Source organism: Panthera tigris, chromosome C1 (assembly GCF_018350195.1).
Source record: "Panthera tigris isolate Pti1 chromosome C1, P.tigris_Pti1_mat1.1, whole genome shotgun sequence".
In the NCBI taxonomy this organism is placed as follows: domain Eukaryota; kingdom Metazoa; phylum Chordata; class Mammalia; order Carnivora; family Felidae; genus Panthera; species Panthera tigris.
In genome coordinates, this window is record NC_056667.1 from 194,184,529 (window position 1) to 194,203,465 (window position 18,937).

The window sequence follows — 18,937 nt, forward strand, 5'->3', positions numbered from 1 at the left end:
TTTTTATGCTCTTTGTTACTGACTGACTCCTATCTAACACAGCCTAAATGATTATGGGTTACATTCTCAACATTATAATTTGAAGCATCAGTGTAATGCATTCACTACTGGTATTTTGTCATTGAATTTTTACTCTGTTCACTTGTAAGATTGTTTGCTTTTGTATTCTTGACATATCTCAATAAATGTTATCTATTGCCATAGCTCTACTTAGCCACACTGAAACATGCTACATTATCTGAATGTACACCCGACCTTGAAAAAATGAAAACTTTTACTTCAGAAGAGTTATATAAGGCAATGGAAAGCTATGGCACTGGTTAAAAAGTATAAACTGAATAAAAACATTATCGCTGAAATTTGTTATTAACATATAATTTTGAAAAGAAAGAAGTACAGTTTAAGGTTTTTTTTTTTTTTTTTTTTTTTTTTTTTTTTTTTTTTTTAAACTTTTTATTTATTTATTTATTTTTGGGACAGAGAGAGACAGAGCATGAACGGGGGAGGGGCAGAGAGAGAGGGAGACACAGAATCGGAAACAGGCTCCAGGCTCCGAGCCATCAGCCCAGAGCCTGATGCGGGGCTCGAACTCACGGACCGCGAGATCGTGACCTGGCTGAAGTCGGACGCTTAACCGACTACGCCACCCAGGCGCCCCTAAGGTTTTTAATAAATTAGATCCATGCAATCCACAAGGCTATTCACCCATTAAAACAAAAATAGAACAAACCAAGTTTGCTTCATATGTCTTATCATAACCTCCACCAACAAGGGAGACCTGACCAACTAAAAGCTGTAGGGCAGGAAATTAATGAGATAGCTCAATGTCATGCAGGTGGGCTAAATGTTTCGAAGTGGTCCCTTGGAGTTTTAGAATTTTAAAACTTTCATCACAATAAAACATTTAATACGCATAAATCAAAAAATGTATATGTAACATATGCAACTAGTACAGAGACTACTAAAATTAACATCTGTGTGCCACTACCTAGCTTACAGAATAGAATGTTCTTGTATGGATTCCTGTGTCCCCCTTCCTAATTTCATTACTTTCACCCACTTTCATTTATATATTTGTGCATGATTCTCATTTTATTATTTCATTTTCTTATTAACTGACATTTAGATGGATATGATTTTTTTTTCTGTAATGGAAAAAATGGTATACACAAGGTTTATACATTGATATACACATGGTTTGCTCTTTGGGATTTACCTTGGGATCTAAATAAGAGTCCTAGACTACACACAACCTGAATTGTAACTGATAATGCCAAAATACCTAATTGATGGAACCAATTTGCACTTTCACTGGCATGTGTGAGAAGTCTTACTGCTCCAGATCTGTCTCCCTAGTGTTTGAGATCGTCACGTATTGTTACTTCTGCCAGTATGTAAAATGCTATCTTATTGTGGTTTTAGTTTGTATTTCTCTGATTAGTTAGGAGTTTGAGCATCTTTGAATATTTATTAGACATTTGGCTTTCTTCCATGAAATATTTGCTTATACTCTTGTCCATTTTCAATAGGGCTATTTTTCTTTTTCTTGTTGATTCAAAAGATGCTAAGCCTTTTTGTTATACATATAGAGATTTTCTCTCAGTTTGTGACTTGTCTTGTTATTATCCTCATGGTCTCTTTTAAATAAAAAGTAATTTCTTTTTGTTTAGGGTGTATGCTTTTTGTATCATACTTAAGAAAGCATTTCCTTCTTCATTTAAAAATTTTAGAAGTTTTGTTTTTCACATTTAAGTCTTTAATAGACCTGCAATCAGTTACATATGTGAAATACGGATTAATTTTTTATTTCCTAAATACAAAACCAATTGTTTAAGTGCCTTTTATTATCTATAATTACTCCTGCAATGCCAACTTGGCTGCAAGCCAAGTTTCATGTGTATGGGTCAACTTTCATTCGTTCTCTTCATGTGTACAATTGTTCAGCTCTGCACAGCTAGGAAAGTGCCTTAATTATCATGGCTTTAAACATAAGTTTTGTTAGATGTTTTAACCATTCTCTACATAATGCTTTTCTTTGTCATAGAGCTTTGTCTATCCTTGGCCCTTTGATGTTTCATATAATATTTAGAAACAATTCGTGAAAGTCCACGAAAACTCCTATTGGAATTTTTATTAGAATTGCAACGGATTTTGAGATAAATCAGGAGAGGAATTACCTCTGAGTTTTTATATCCAGGAACAAATACATCTCTTATTTATGTCTTCTGTAAACACTTTCAATAAGTCTTTATAATTTATATCAGTAAAGATCTTTCACATCTTTTGTAGATATATTTCCAGGGACCTTATACTTTGGATATTGTCGTAAATGAAGTCTCGAGCTATTGTTTATTTATTTAACTTTTCAATATACTATCCAGGACCTGTAGTTCAATAGTGAGCAGAAACAGTGATAGCAATTGATAGGATGTGCTATGGACTGAATGTTTGTGCCCCATATTGAAATCCTAATGCCCAATATGATGTTTTTCCGACATGGGGCTTTGGGAGGTGATTGATCATAGAGGCAGATCCCCCATGAATTAAACTAATGCCTCTATAAAGGAGGCCCAAGAAAGATTCCTTGCGCTTTCCACAATGAGGATACAAGAAGTCTCTGATTCAGAAGACCATGCCAGTACTCTGAATTTTGACTTTCCGCTCCAGAACTGAGAAATAAATTTTGTTGTTTATAAGCCATCCGGTCTGTGGTTTTGTTATAGCAGCTTGAATGGACTAAAATAGAATGGTTATATTATAATCTCATTATTGACCCAGTTTGGAGGAAAGTCGTTTCAAATAAATGGAAATGATAGTCATCTCATCTAGCTAAAAGAAAAGCGCTCCTGGTAAATAAATACATTTTCCATTGACTTTTGTTTTTAATTTTTATTTTTTTAGAGTGGGGACAGAGGGAGAGAGAGAATCTCAAGCAGGCTCCACACTCTTGTGAAGCCTGATGCAGGGCTTCAGTTCACAGCTGTGAGATCGTGACCTGAGCCAAAATCAAACGTCAATGCTTAACAGAGCTTAATTGAACCACCCAGGTCCCCTCTGTTGATTTTCTATTCTTTCTAAAATTTCAGCATTTAGAGATGCATTTGGGGTTTAGTTAAGGTTAAATTGTATTAAAGAGAATGGAAAATGTAACTGTTCATTCACTTTATTAGTGATTTGCACCTTGGCAAAAATCAGATTATTCAGATAAAAATAATTTTGATTAGGAAAAAAAAAGAGCAAAAATAAATTCTCCATCTTGAGTCATCCAGGGGATAAACATCCAGGTATCAATTTTCCTCATTTTATCCTCTGGGACGACTCAAGATAGAGAATTTTCTGTTCTACAGATCTAGCATGTGTAACTAATACATCTTTGCAAAACTACATTTTCCAAGCTGCCAAGCCATGTGCACTGCACAATCTGTCTTTTAAGGGGGCTTTCTTTGAGCAATGGAAACAGATGTCTGCCTGAACTTTGCTTTGAAGGATGTGTAAACAAAATCTCTAGAATTACCAGGGAAAAGCAAAGGGCACAGTAATGTACACATCTGAATATAGGGGTTGGGGGCAACCTGGAAACTATATACATATCTCCTCTGGGGTTCCTCTAACCATGATGCCCCTTCTCTACCTATGAACATACTGTGTTATGATTTATGATGATAAAATCTACTTGTAATTTATTGAATTAAATGGAATGTTTATATATGTGTATGTATTTGTGCGTGTGTGTAACACATAAATATATTTGTATTGTATTTTGCATATATGTTTAAAAACTTATGAGTCATATAAATATGAGCACCTATTAACATCAATAGTTGTGAGTTATTGTTAAGGGTAGGGACTCTTGTAGTTAATATCTTCCTTTATCAGGTGTAATATATGAGTAAAGATAGGTAGTAAATGGATTGGGGTTAAGATGAATGACAGTTAGAACCCCTGAAGCTCCTATAATTTAGTCCTATATTAGGATTTATTAACAATGGAATTAGAGTCAAGTTTACAAATTATTTTCTGTGATACCGAATCCAGCTTCCCCTCCAGGGGCAAAAAAATTCTTCTAATGAGAAAAATGACTGCCTGGGAAATATCAAGTAGAAGTAATAGATGCCTGTTTCATTGATGATCATTATTTCACATCAGTTGTTCTAACGTGAAAAGGGCATGGTTTCACAGTGCAATGAGCCTAGAGAATGATCTAGGATGAGTCTGAGACAGCAGCAGCCAGAAGAGTTCTCAGAGCTCCATGTCACTCGTGCATATTTGTGAACATGAAAATAATTTCAACCTTCTAGCCAGATCACCACAGAGAAAAATGAGAGAGGAAGCCAGGTCACCTCAGAAATCAACCACAGGCTGCCAGAGGTTTACAACTTTACTCCATCCCAATGACTTTTGGAGATGAGGAGAGGATAGAAGGAGTAAGAGAGTGAATTATTTTCTAATATATTTTTTTTGCAATAAAGATAATAAATTGCATTACAGACCTTTTCAAATGAATAAAAAATATGTTTCAGGAAGAGCTCTGCCACAGAATAACTGTGTATTATGAACAGTTCATTTCACAATGCATTTGTCCTCATCATGGATCATATTAATAGACCAAGGCTCTCCATGAATCTCAGGTGCATAAAACATCAGTAACGAGAAAGCACATCACCAGTGCTGACCTGAGAGTATAATAGGAGAGCTGGATTTGTTCAGCTCTATACCATCTATTTGTTAATAAAATCCTTCTGGCTCCATGCAATAATTTAGAATGTGATGTTAAATGATGAGAAAAAAAATTAGCTGACATAATTGGACTAGTTTTCACTGTGCCAGGTACGTGCATACCATTTATGTGCACATCACTAATCTGACCTTTCTTGACCACCCCCACTAGGTAGAAATTTTTTTTTTTCCATAGGCCAAAAGAGTTTATTCCTCTTCAGATTGTCACCTGGTGTTAGGGAGATTGGCAGGACTGAGATATCAATCTCAGACTTCTGATTACAAGATGAGTGTTCTTTCTATTGGGGATTATTTATTTGGTTGAATATAGAATTTAAATTTTGGATCAAAGGTAGAAAAAGTGCATCTCATTTCAGCTTCATATTAAAAATTATTAATAATGAAATTGAGAGATAATAATTTGCAAATTATTTTTCTGTTGTGCTTTATGCATCCTATAGTGGTAGCTGGATGGTAATTTAAGTATTTGACCAAGTTCTGCATGCATAACAAACATCCTTATAATTCTAGCATTTTCTCTTCATAGTTATTCAAAATATACACTGTTAGAATAATAACAAATAGTATTTCTTCCGTAGCATAAAGTACAGGGTCCAGAATGAGGAATTCCATTTCTGTCTTCCTGATAGAAAGTTTGCTGAAGTGGAAACACGGGACACATCTATACTGCTGGATTCTTTCAGAGAAACTGGGCAATTTTGCAATCAAGGGCATTTTCCTGTCAGTGCCCCAATAGATGAATGATGAATGGATTTCTAATCACTGGCATTGTTCCAGTTAGACAGAGGTCCATGGTTCTAGAAAAGTCCATAAAGCTAAGTATTATCGTGTTACGCTTAGCATCAAACATATCCGATGACCCAGAAAGATATTAAGAGTGTACTGAAGTCATGATATGGCTGTTTCTAAGCTTATGTGGGATAGGATGCACTGATCACGCTCCAGTAAAATCTCCTACCTCCTGAATGGAGATAATGGCTTTGGCAAATGAAATTCATACTGAAACAGCTCTGTGGACCACATTTCCCACTGGAGGGAATTTTCATAACATTTGTGGTATTTGTTATGACCAACGCAGCTATCAGCTTGTTGATGGTGTTAATATCGAGCAGTGTCATTAGAGCGCCCTCCCTTTCTTCCATGCTTTTCTATATTTCAGCAGCTATTTATTGAGCACCAACTATGGAGCAGTCAGTGTTTTCAGTGCTAGTGGTATAAATATAATTGAACAAAACAGATGAAGTTAGTGCCCCCCAAGGCATTTCCAATTCATATAAGACAAAAAGACACTAACAAAATAAATACATATTTATTATGTTAAAGCAGAGAAGAGCCTGGAAAGTGAAGGAGAGATTTGTATTTTATAACCATGGGCAGGAAAGTTCCCACCACTAAGGATATAAATAAGCAGAGATCTGAATTAATGAAGGGATAAACCATGAAGATATCTGGGAAAGGAACATTCCAAGAAGAGGAAACAACAGTGCAAACCCTATATGCGTTGCTTTGTGCATTTGTTTTTTAAGTATGATTGAGAATGAGGGGGAAATAGTAGAAAATAAGATTTAGAGAGGCAGCTTAGAGCCATGTAATCTATAGACTCTGAGGGTTTCCCTGTTTAATATGGGAAGGGATCAGAAGGATGTTTTGTAGAGCAGGCTCGAGAGATGATCCATTGGATAACTCTGACTGCTCTGTGCGGAATAGAATTCATAGAGCCAAGGGAAAAGTCAGAGGGTAAATCCAAATTTTCCAATATTAAGGAGGTATTACTTTTTTGTTGTTGTTATGAAGTCAATTTTTATTTATTGAATCCTTTTTTTAACTTGTTTTATTTTTTATTTTTTAAAATTTACATCGAAATTAGTTAGCATATAGTGCAACAATGATTTCAGGAATAGTTCCTTAGTGCCTCTTAGCCATTTAGTCCATCCCCCATCCCACAACCCCTCCAGTAACCCTCAGTGTGTTCTCCATATTTATGAGTCTCTTCTGTTTTGTCCTCCTCCCTGTGTTTATTTTTGTTTTCCTTCCCTTATGTTCATCTGTTTTGTCTCTTAAAGTCCTTATATGAGTGAAGTCATATGATTTTTGTCTTTCTCTCACTGGCTAGTTTCACTTAGTATAATACCCTCCAGTTCCATCCACGTAGTTGCAAATGGCAAGATTTCACTCTTTTTGATTGCTGAGTAATACTCCATTGTGTGTGTATGTGTGTGTGTGTGTGTGTATATATACATGTATATATATGTATATGTGTATATATATATGTGTATATATATATATATATATATATATATATATATACCACATCTTCTTTAATATATATATATATACACACACCACATCTTCTTTATCCATTCATCCATTGATAGACATTGGGCTCTTTCCATACTTTGGCTATTGTTGATAGTGCTGCTATAAACATGGGGGTGCATGTGTCCCTTCAAAACAGCACACCTGGATCCTGTGAATAAATGCCTAGTAGTGCAATTGCTGGGTCGTAGGGTAGTTCTATTTTTAGTTTTTTGAGGAACCTCTATACTGTTTTCCAGAGTGGCTGCACCAGCTTGCATTCCCACCAGTAATGCAAAAGAAATCCTCTTTCTCCGCATCCTTGCCGACATCTATTGTTGCCTGAGTTGTTAATGTTAGCCATTCTGATAGGTGTAAGGTGGTATATCATTGTGGTTTTGATTTGTATTTCCCTGATGATGAGTGATGTTGGGCATTTTTTTCATGTGTCAGTTGGCCATCTGGAGGTCTTCTTTCGAGAAGTGTCTGTTCATGTCTTTTGCCCATTTCTTCACTGGATTCTTTGTTTTTTGGGTGTTGAGTTTGATAAGTTCTTTATAGATTTTGGATACTAACCCTCTACCTGATATGTCATTTGCAAATATCTTCTCCCATTCTGTCGGTTGCCTTTTAGTTTTGTTGATTGTTTCCTTTGCTGTGCAGAAGCTTTTTATTTTGATGAGGTCCCAGTAGTTCATTTTTGCTTTTGTCTCCCTTGCCTCTGGAGACGTGTTGAGTAAGAAGTTGCTGCAGACAAGATCAAAGAGGTTTTTGCCTGCTTCCTCTTTGAGGATTTTGATGGCTTCCTGTCTTACATTTAGATCTTTCATCCATTTTGAGTTTATTTTTGTGTATGGTGTAAGAAAGTGGTCCAGGTTCATTCTTCTGCATGTCACTGTCCAGTTCTCCCAGCACCACTTGTTGAAGAGACTGTCTTTATTCCATTGGATATTCTTTCCTGCTTTGTCAAAGATTAGTTGGCCATACATTTGTAAGTCCACTTCTGGGTTCTCAATTCTGTTCCATTGATCTGAGTGTCTGTTCTTATGCCAGTACCAGACTGTCTTGATGATTACAGCTTTGTAGTATAGCTTGAAGTCCAGGATTGTGATGCCTCATACTTTGGTTTTCTTTTTCAAGATTGCTTTGGCTAGTCGGGGTCTTTTCTGGTTCCGTACAAATTTTCGGATTATTTGTTCTAGCTCTGTGAAGAATGCTGGTGTTATTTTGATAGGGATTGCATTGAATATGTAGATTGCTGTGGGTAGTATTGACATTTTAACAATATTTGTCCTTCCTATCCAGGAGCATGGAATCTTTTTCCATTTTTTTTTGTGTCTTCTTCAATTTTTTTCATAAGCTTTCTATAGGTTTCAGTGTATAGAATTTTCACCTCTTTAGTTAGATTTATTCCTAGGTATTTTATGGTTTTTGGTGCAACTGTAAATGGGATCAATTCCTTGATTTCTGTTTGTCACTTCATTGTTGGTGTATAGGAATGCAAATGATTTCTGTGGGTTAATTTTATATCCTGCAACTTTGATGAATTCATGAATCAATTCTAGCAGTTTTTTGGAGGAATCTTTTGGGTTTTCCATATAGAGTGTCATGTCATTGCACAAAATGAAAGTTTGACCTCCTCCTGGCCGATTTGGATGGCTTTTATTTCTTTGTGTTGTCTGATTGCAGAGGCTAAGACTTCCAATACTATGTTGAATAGCAGTGGTGAGAGTGGACATCTCTGTCACGTTCCTAACCTTAGGGGGAAAGCTCTCAGTTTTTCCCCATTGAGGACGATATTAGCATTGAGTCGTTCATATATGGCTTTTATGATCTTGAGGTATGCTCCTTCTATCCCTACATTCTTGAGGGTTTTTAACAAGAAAGGATGATGTATTTTGTCAAATGCTTTCTCTGCATCTATTGACAGGATCATGTGGTTCTTGTCCTTTCTTTTATTGATGTGATGAATCACGTTTTTTGTTTTGCGGATATTGAACCAGCCCTGCATCCCAGGTATAAATCCCACTTGGTCATGGTGAATAATTTTTTTAACGTATTGTTGCATCTAGTTGGCTAATATCTTGTTGAGGATATTTGCATCCACTTTAATCAGGGAAATTGGTCTATAGTTCTCCTTTTAGTGGAGTCTCTCTGGTTTTGGAATCAAGGTCATGCTGGCTTCATAGAAAGAATTTGGAAGTTTTCCTTCAATTTCTATTTTTTGGAACAGCTTCAAGAGAATAGGTGTTAACTCTTCCTTAAATGTTTGGTAGAATTCCCCTGGAAAGCCATCTGGTCCTGGACTCTTGTTTTTTGGCAGATTTTTGATTACTAATTCGATTTCCTTACTGGTTATGGGTCTGTTCAAATTTTCAATTTCTTCCTGTTTCACTTTTGGTAGGGTATATGTTTCTAGGAATTTGTCCATTTCTTCCAGATTGCCCATTTTGTTGGCATATAATTTCTCATAATATTCTCTTATTATTGTTTTTATTTCTGTTGTGTTGGGTGTGATCTCTCCTCTTTCATTCTTGATTTTATTTATTTGGGTCCTTTCCTTTTTCTTTTTTTTTCAAACTGGCTAGTGGCTTATCAATTTTGTTAATTCTTTCAAAGAACCAGCTTGTAGTTTCATTAATCTGTTCTACTGGTTTTTTTTGGTTTCGATAGCATTAATTTCTGCTCTAATCTTTATTATTTCCTGTCTTCTGTTGGTTTTGGGTTTTATTTGCTGTTCTTTCTCCAACTCCTTAAGGCGTAAGGTTAGGTTGTATACCTGAGATCTTTCTTCCTTCTTTAGGAAGGCCTGGATTGCTGTATACTTTCCTCTTATGACCGCCTTTGCTGCGTCCCAGAGGTTTTGGGTTGTGGTGTTGTCATTTTCATTGACTTCCATATACTTTTTAATTTCCTCTTTAACTGCTTGGTTAGCCTATTCATTCTTTAGTAGGATGTTCTTCAGTCTCCAAGTATTACCTTTACAAATTTTTTCTTGTGGGTGATTTTGAGTTTCATAGTGTTGTGCTCTGAAAATATGCATGGTATGATCCTGATTTTTTTGTACTTACTTAGGGCTGATTTGTGTCCCAGTATATGGTTTATTCTGGAGAACGTTCCATGTGCACTGTAGAAGAATGTATATTCTGCTGCTTTAGGATGAAATGTTCTGAATATATCTGTTATGTCCATCTGGTCCAGTGTGTCATTCAAAGCCATTGTTTCCTTGTTGATTTTTTGATTAGATGATCTGTCCATTGCTGTGAGTGGGGTGTTGAAGTCTCCTACTATTATGGTATTAGTATCAATGAGTTTCTTTAAGTTTGTGATTAATTGATTTATATATTTGGGTGCTTTCACATTTGGCACATAAATGTTTACAATTGTTAGGTCGTTTTGGTGGATAGACCCCTTCATTATGATACAATGCCTTCTAATATGATACAGTCTTTATTTTAAAGTCTAGATTGTCTGATATAACTATGGCTACCCTGGCTTTCTTTTGTTGACCATTAGCCTGATAGATGGCTCTCCATTCCCTTAGTTTCAACCTGAAGTTGTCTTTAGGACTAAAGTGGGTCTCTGGTAAACAGCATATAGATGGATCTTGTTTTCTTATCCATTCTGTTACCCTATGTCTTTTGTTTGGAGCATTGAGTCCATTGACGTTTAGAGTGAGTACTGAAAAATATGAATTTATTGCCATTATGATGCTTATAGAGTTGGAGTTTCTGGTGGTGTTCCCTGGTCCTTTCTAATCTTTGTTGCATTTGGTATTTATTTCCCTCTCTCTCTCTCTCTCTCTCTCTCTCTCTCTCTCTATATATATATATATATATATATATATATATATGTAAACTCCTTTAATTTTTGTTTGTGTGGGAAACTTTTTATCTCTCCTTCTATTTTGAATGACAGCCTTGCTGGATAAAGAATTCTTGGCTGCGTATTTTTCTGATTCAGCACATTGAATATATCCTGTCACTCCTTTCTGGCCTGCCAAGTTTCTGTGGATAGGTTTGCTGCAAACCTGATCTGTCTTTCCTTGTAGGTTAGGGATTATTTTTCCTTTGCTGCTTTCATGATTCTCTCCTTGCCTGAGTATTTTGTGAATTTGACTATGATATGCCTTGTTGATGGTCGGTTTTTGTTGAATCTAATGGGGATCCTCTGTGCTTCCTGGTCTTTGATGTCTGTGTCTTTCCCCAGGTTAGGAAAGTTTTCTGCTATGATTTGCTCACATAACCCTTCTACCCCTATTTCTCTCTCTTCCTCTTCTGGGACCCCTATGATTCTGATGTTGTTCCTTTTTAATGAGTCACTGATTTCTCTAATTCTTAAGTCATGCTCTTTGCCTTAATCTCCCTCTTTTTTTTTTTTCTGCTTCATTATTCCCTATAAGTTTGTCCTCTATATCACTGATTCTCTGTTCTGCCTCACCCATCCTTGCCGCTGCAGCATCCATTCGTGATTGCAGCTCAGTTATAACATTTTAAATTTCATTCTGACTATTTTTCACTTCTTTTATCTCTACAGAAAGGGATTCTAATCTGTTTTCAACTCCAGCTAGTATTCTTATTATCGTGATTCTAAAATCTGGTACAGACATCTTGCTTGTATCTGAGTTGGTTGTTTCCCTGGCTGTTGTTTCTTCATGCTCTTTCTTTTGGAGGTGAATTCCTTTGTTCTGTCATTTTGAAGGGAGAAAATGAATTAATGAGGTAGAAAAATTAAAATTAAAAAAATATGAAAATTAAAAAATTAAACACACACACACAAAATCGAATAAATGATGCTAGATCCTAGGTGTGTTTTGGTCTGGGTGTTGAAAGTAGTTTGACAGATTAGAGAAAAAAAAGGGGGTGGGAGGAAATTGTTTGAGAATTTGAAAAAATGAATACACTGAAGTAGACTAAAATGAGATGATGGGAGTAAAATAGAATTTGGAAAAATTTACCAAAAGTAAAGAATATAGTAGAATAAAAATAAATAAAAATATTTTTACTAAAAATTAAAAATAAAAATGAATTTTTTCTTTTTCTGTATTCAAGAAAAAGAAAGGAAAAAGAGAAAAAAGATTAAAAAAAGGAAATCGTTTGAAAATTTGAAAAAGTGAATACACTGTAGTAGACTAAAATAAAATGATGAAGTAAAATAGAATTTGAAAAATTTTGCATAAGAGCATAAATACAGTAAAAACATTAAAGAAAAATATTTTTAATAGAAATTGAAAGTAAAAATGAAGTTTTTCTCTCTCTGCATTCAAGAAAAATAAAAGTAGTATAAAAGAAAAAAAATAAAAAGAAAAAAAGGAAATAGTTTGAAAATTTGAAAAGGTGAATACACTGAAGTTGACTAAAATAAAATGATGGAAGTAAGATAGTATTTGAAAAAATATACACAAAAGTAAAGAATATAGTAAAAAATTAAAGAAAATATTTTTAATAAAAATTGAAAATAAAAATGAATTTATTCTTTTTCTGTATTCAAGAAAAAGAAAAGTAGTGTAAATGAGAAAAAAAAAAAAAAGAAAGAAAATTGAACAGATGGACCTGCTAAGAGATTGAAATAGGACTGAAATTACTTCATTTTCTTTTAGAAGTCAGACTATGTAGCAGTTTCTAGTCCATAAACTAAGTAGGCGGTGAGACTTGTGTTCTGGAAGAGCGAGGTAGGCCCAGTTGGTCAGGGCTCAGTGTAAAGGCTCTGTTCTCCACTAGATGGTGCTGCTAGCCTACTCGGGTGGAGTGTTGTGCCCCTCACAGGTGCGTATACACATGCGCGGGAGCGGTTAAAATGGCATCAACCAATTACCCAGTCTCTAGTATCAGTACTCTGTTCTCCCAGATCAGCAATTGCACACCTGTCTTCTGCCTTCAGCTTTCATCCACTCTCTGCTTTTTCACTCTCCGTGACCAGGCCCCAGGTAATACCTCTCTCCCGAGTTTTGTCTCAGATGTGGCTGTTTTCCCCAGCCCCTTACTTCTGAAGGACTGCGGCTTTGGCCCATTCCGCCCCTCTGTGCGAGGGTCTCACTGAGCAATGGCTGAATGCTGGCTGCACCCAGGAACGCTTGTGGGACCCTGCTGCTGCCGGTACCCCAAGACTGCGGCCAAGTGCCACCCTGCCCCAGAGAAAGGTCGCGAGATAGTGTAGCAGCAGCTTTTCAGGGATTATGGAAAATCACAACACACATCTGGCACCAGGCTTCACCCTTAAGGACCATTTTCCAGCACCAGCGAACGTGGCTGTTTCCTGGGGTCTGCTGGGACCAGGTGGCTTCAACAGTCTCTATCAAATGTCCTTCCACCAGTGGAACCGCTTTTTCCCATGTGGCTGGAGAACCTCCGGACCCCACTCTGTTCCTGGGGATTCGCCCTTCCCACCAGAGCACCGCCAGGTATCGAGCTGTGGAGCTGCAACCTTTGCGCTCCCCTGTTTACAGTCTTGATGGAATTTAAACCCTCTCCTTTCTCCTTTCTCCCTTTTTAGTTTAGCCCCTGTGGCTGTTTCCAATTTTCCACTTTCTCTCCAGCTGCTTTTGGGGAGGGTTGCTTTTCCCGTATTCTCCTCCCTTCCCCAGTCTCCGTCCTCTCTCCACCCTCAGCAGGTTCCCTACCCTCAGCAGCTTCTCTCTCCCCTAATTCACCTCTCTGCGCTGCGTACTTGCTGAATTCTGTGGTTCAGGTTATGCAGATTGTTGTGTTAATCCTCTAATCAGTCTTCTAGGTGTGTGGGATGGTTTAGTGTTGGTCTGGCTATATTTTATGGACGTGAGACACACAAAAAACTTCCATGCTGTTCCACCATCTTGGCTCCTCCCCTCCTGAACTATTATTTCTGAACTAATGGGAGAGCACATGTTCAGCCTTCAAGTTCCTGTTGCCACCTCTGAGAGTAGCAGGTTCCAAAATGCTATTTCCTTGAACTTCTCTTCTTGAAGATCTGCTTTGAAGTACAAGTGGTCAGATATTGCAATCTGAGCATATCCATAGCTAGTGTTCAAACATCTCTGCACCCAATTTAGCCCAACAATCTCTATGTCTTGAGTTCCACCTTTCTTCTGTAAGTTTTCCTTTTTTGTATGCTGGGACAGAGGGTCATAGTGCAAAACCACACTGCCCATAGAATATTACAGGACAAGATAAGAATGACACATGGAATCTTCCACATATCAAGTGCATCTAAGAGACTAGGAAATGCACAATTTGATAACCTGAAACAACTATTTTTGCTTGTTTTTGTTTTTAACCATGAAAGCTCTGTTAACTCCTCAGAATTCCTATAAATCATTCAACTTATTGTCTCTTTGGGTTACCAAAGTTCTGACAAGTAGAGTGAAGCCAAATTCATCCCATTGTCAATAAAATATTCTCATTCGGAGCAATTTTACAAATTATTTCCTTTCTGTATGTAACCATAGAAATAATTTTAAAAATAGAGCTATTTTGAAACTATAAATTATACCATACTTTTAATTTCTACAGTGCCAATTTACACAACTAAGACCTTTATAGTGTTAGAAAAAAACATACATATTTTAAAAGGGATGCTATCTAAATTTAAACACTTCCCTATTTAATATTTTTTTCTAAAGTTGATATATGCATTTGTGATTTTTCTTGAGTATTGACAATAACAGAGAGGATTTAAGTAAAGTATATTTTGATGTAAAGGAAGTATTTGCCAGCAAGGACAAAATGTCTGCAGCCAATGATATCTGTACATCTATATCTATCTATCTATCTATCTATCTATATATACACACACACACACACGTGTGTGTGTGTGTGTGTGTGTGTGTGTGTATTTTTTTTATAAGATATACATATATAATGACTTTCCAGGTTAAATTCATTGCCTTATTGATGAATAATTTTTTTTTTTTTTTTTAAATACTTGTTCATTTTTGAGATAGAGAGAGACAGAGCATGAACAGGGGAGGGCCAGAGACAGAGGGAGATACAGAATCTGAAACAGGCTCCAGGCTCTGAGCTGTCAGCAGAGAGCCCGACGTGGGGCTCGAACTCACGGACCGTGAGATCATGACCTGAGCCGAAGTCGGACGCTTAACCGACTGAGCCACCCAGGCGCCCCTATTGATGAATAATTTTGATAGATCATTGTCATTATGTTAAAGTGTCTATATTCAAGAAGCAGAATGCATAACCACAGATGGTCATTTTGGTAACCAAAATATTATTTTGATAATCTTTTGGTAATTTCATGTTTGACTTTGAATGTGCATAAGGTGCTTTACATTAGAGATTTTTGTAGCATAAGAATACATTTAAAAATTATAGACCAGTATCATGGACAGTTTTTATCAATAGAGTTTGAAAGTAAAATTGATTAGATAACATACTAAAATGCAGAAGGAATGAGAACATTTTCTTTATCTGAAATATACATAATTATAAAATGGTGGATAGTTATACTTAAAAAGCTATTTCATGTCCAAGTTGTAAAACCTATAATTTTCTACATATTAAAGAAGAGATGTGCCAGGTGCAGGTGATTCTACCAGAGTTTTATGCTGTTCACAAAAGATGAAATTGGGTGGTGTTTCATTTATTTTCAAAGACTCAGAAATACTTATAAATGAAATGGCCTATGACATAAGAAGCTATTACTATGGACTTGATGTGAACTGGAGTGCCTTTCCCAACTCCAACAAGTCTCGATTAGTTACCCTTCTTAGGTTCTCTCATAGTATCTAGAATTTCAAAATTACTGTGGCACTCATCCCTCCATATTGTAGTTTTAATTTTACTTGTCATTTTCTGTACTAGACTGTAAACCACTCAATGACAGGTATTATGTCTTATTCACCTTTATATTGTAGCCCTTACTGCAGTGTCTATTAGGTAACAGATTAACAATGTGGAGAATTAAGAAGAATAATTCTACAAATGGGATTCCACTTTGTAGTACCAGTGAAGAGTCTTGGCATACTTTTTATTCTGGCCATGAATGAGGTAGCCATCTTTGTGCAGATGCATCTGAGGGGTCGTCTATCTTTGTCTTTATACCCCTGAGCCTCTCAGACATTGTAGTGGAGACATCTGAGGTATCATACTTGGCATTCACCCATATGCACACTGGAAATGAAATATATTAATTCCCCATAGGATAATCATTGACCAATGGGGTACTAGAATTAGTAGGTAAACATTTCTTTCTTTTATTCTTTGGGTGAACAGAAGCACATTTTATACCATTCCTTGAAGAGTCCTGGTGGTGGGAGGGTGCCTTAGCTGCTCATAGTGGAGATCAACCAAAGAATGCACCCTAACATTGGTTTCCCCTTCTCTGTCCCACTATTACCAGTCTACCACAACTTTTGCCTGAAACTATTCCCCAAATATTTTCACAAACACCTAATTTCAGGTTCCTTTGCAGAGGGAGTCTTATACTAAGAAACCACCTAATGGGACTAGTGAGAGTTATAAAAGTCACTTGCATCTCAGTTTTATTGTTACAGTGAATAACAGATGAGGAAAATAGACCCAACAACAATATGGCACCCTCACTTATATGAGTAGGGATGATGTCCTAAGCCTACTAAGTAAAGTTTGGTGTAATATCTCTCCTATCTGAGATCAGTTTGGCATCTTTCTCTTTCTATATGTCTTTTCAGAGATAATTCCTGGACTAAACATGGTAGGAAGGAGAGGCAAATCAAAGGGTACATTTCCAATTCTATTCTCCTAAGAAAGACTTGAAAACAGAAGTGTATTTCAGACAAACCTGGATGAGGGTTATCTCTCATGTGTCATCCTGTCCAAATAAATTATGCATATGACTCTAGTTTATTTCAAGAGTAACCTAAACCATCCTTGTAAATTGACAAATAAACCTTTTTTGATTAAGGAGTTGAACTCAATTTGCTTAAATTTAGTATTTTTGCCTATATGTTTATAATAAGGAATATTAAACCATAATTTTCCTTTTCCCTTTATCCTTGAAACATCTAGTAGCTTTATAAAATAAAATTATAATATTTTCTTACATCTTTACCCAATATTTTGGAGCAAATTTTACAATACAGGCCTAAGCTTGCATAAACATTGAAAATAACTAGTTCATAAAACTAGAGCAATTTGAAACTAATAGTATTAAAGCTTTTAATTTTTCCATAACCATTATTATATACAAGCCATGGCTGTATGTCTTACCACTACCGTGACCTTAAGCAAGTTACTCTGTGCTTCAGCGTTCTCATTTATAAAATGAGGATAAATAGCAGATCTTACCTTATAGGACTGTTGTGAGTTAACTCAGTGAGTTAATATATGTAAATTGTGAGATATAAAGTGCTTATTACAGTGCCTAAGACATAGTAAACACAAAATAAATTCTAGTTATTAGTATATCTATTGCAGAACTGTAACAAAAATTTGGAACCTAGCTAAATAAAGGAATAGGCAAATAAGTTATGATCATCACATCACAAAATATCACATGTTGATGGCCAATCTGTATTTTCAAGGAATTTGTCATGGGTGTCTCCTAAAAACACCATGAAATCTTTTTTTTTTTTTTTTTAATGAGAAGCAGAATTAATTCATAGTCTAAGCTTTTTCATTCTTCTAAAGCTAGGAGTGTTAGGTTTCTTTTTACCTTTCAATAAAGATAAGGTGGATAGTAGAGAGATCAGTGGATAATTAGCAACACCTGCCTGATGATCCCCTGATTAGAGGTCTCCCTTACTTAATTTTTAAATTTATGTCTTTATAAGTAAATTAGGTTAAAAGTAGTACTTTCTATAAAGTCCTGATAACATGAAAGTTATAATTGAATGCCTCAGGACACACAATTTCTTCGGTAGAGAAGGTAATGAAGTTTGGCCTTTGGCCCAGTTGTCCTTGAAGAATCTTGTTTAAGGGCTACAGACTAATTCCTACAGTTCCAAAGCTGAAGACTGTTTGAGTTATTTAAGAATTCCATCTTCAACAGGGTATTTCATATGCATTGAAGAGAGTGAAACTTTAGACTGGTTTCTGTCTTTTGGTCTCCTGTAATTTCCCTTTCAGTTTTATTTAAAAAGGAAAGAAAAATTAAACCAAGATCCACCCCTAAAAGGGAGTACTAGATAAATTTGGCAGGACCTAAGTCAAACATTTAATCAAAATCAAAACATTTAATCAAAATATTAAGTGGAAAATGTTAGATAATGCAATAGTGATCATATCTCAATTGTATAATATATATATATCAATTGTATAATATATATATATCTGTGCTTATAGGAGAAGAAGATAGAAATTGTACTGAAATGTTAATAGTAGTTTTCTGTGGACTTTGAGATCACTAGTAGATTTCTTTTCTTCATTATATGTTTCCCAATGCTCCGCTATGAACATGTATTGCTTTTATGATGAGAAAAACATACTTTGAAATTCATTTAGTCTTCTTCCTTGAGTTGCCAGACTCATGTTTCTTTCCCTGCTAGCCTCAAAACATGATCTCTGCTATTCTGGTGGTCAAGGAAGAAGAAATCATGCAAAACTGAAGCTGCTACTGTACTGCAGGAAACTCCAAAAATAGCTCAGTCCAAGGACTCAGTACATGCCTGACTATTCCTCCCTCTTTAGTTGCCTACAGCAAGCATACATTTCTTAATGACATTTAATAGTGATATTTCTTTTAACATCGGGCCATAAGAAGGGGGAAAATGATGTAAAGATAACAACAACAACAAAAAAGTATGATTCAACATCTCCAAAACAGACTGAAAAATCAACCAGATTGAGATTAAAATATTTTTTCCCCTTGTATTCACAGTCACGGACATTGAATTATTTAATGGTGTGTCTTTTTTTGTTTGTTTTAGCATTTTCTTCTCACTTTAGGGTTATGTCTTTTCTTTCTTTCTTTATTTTTTTTGAGAGAGAGACAGAGA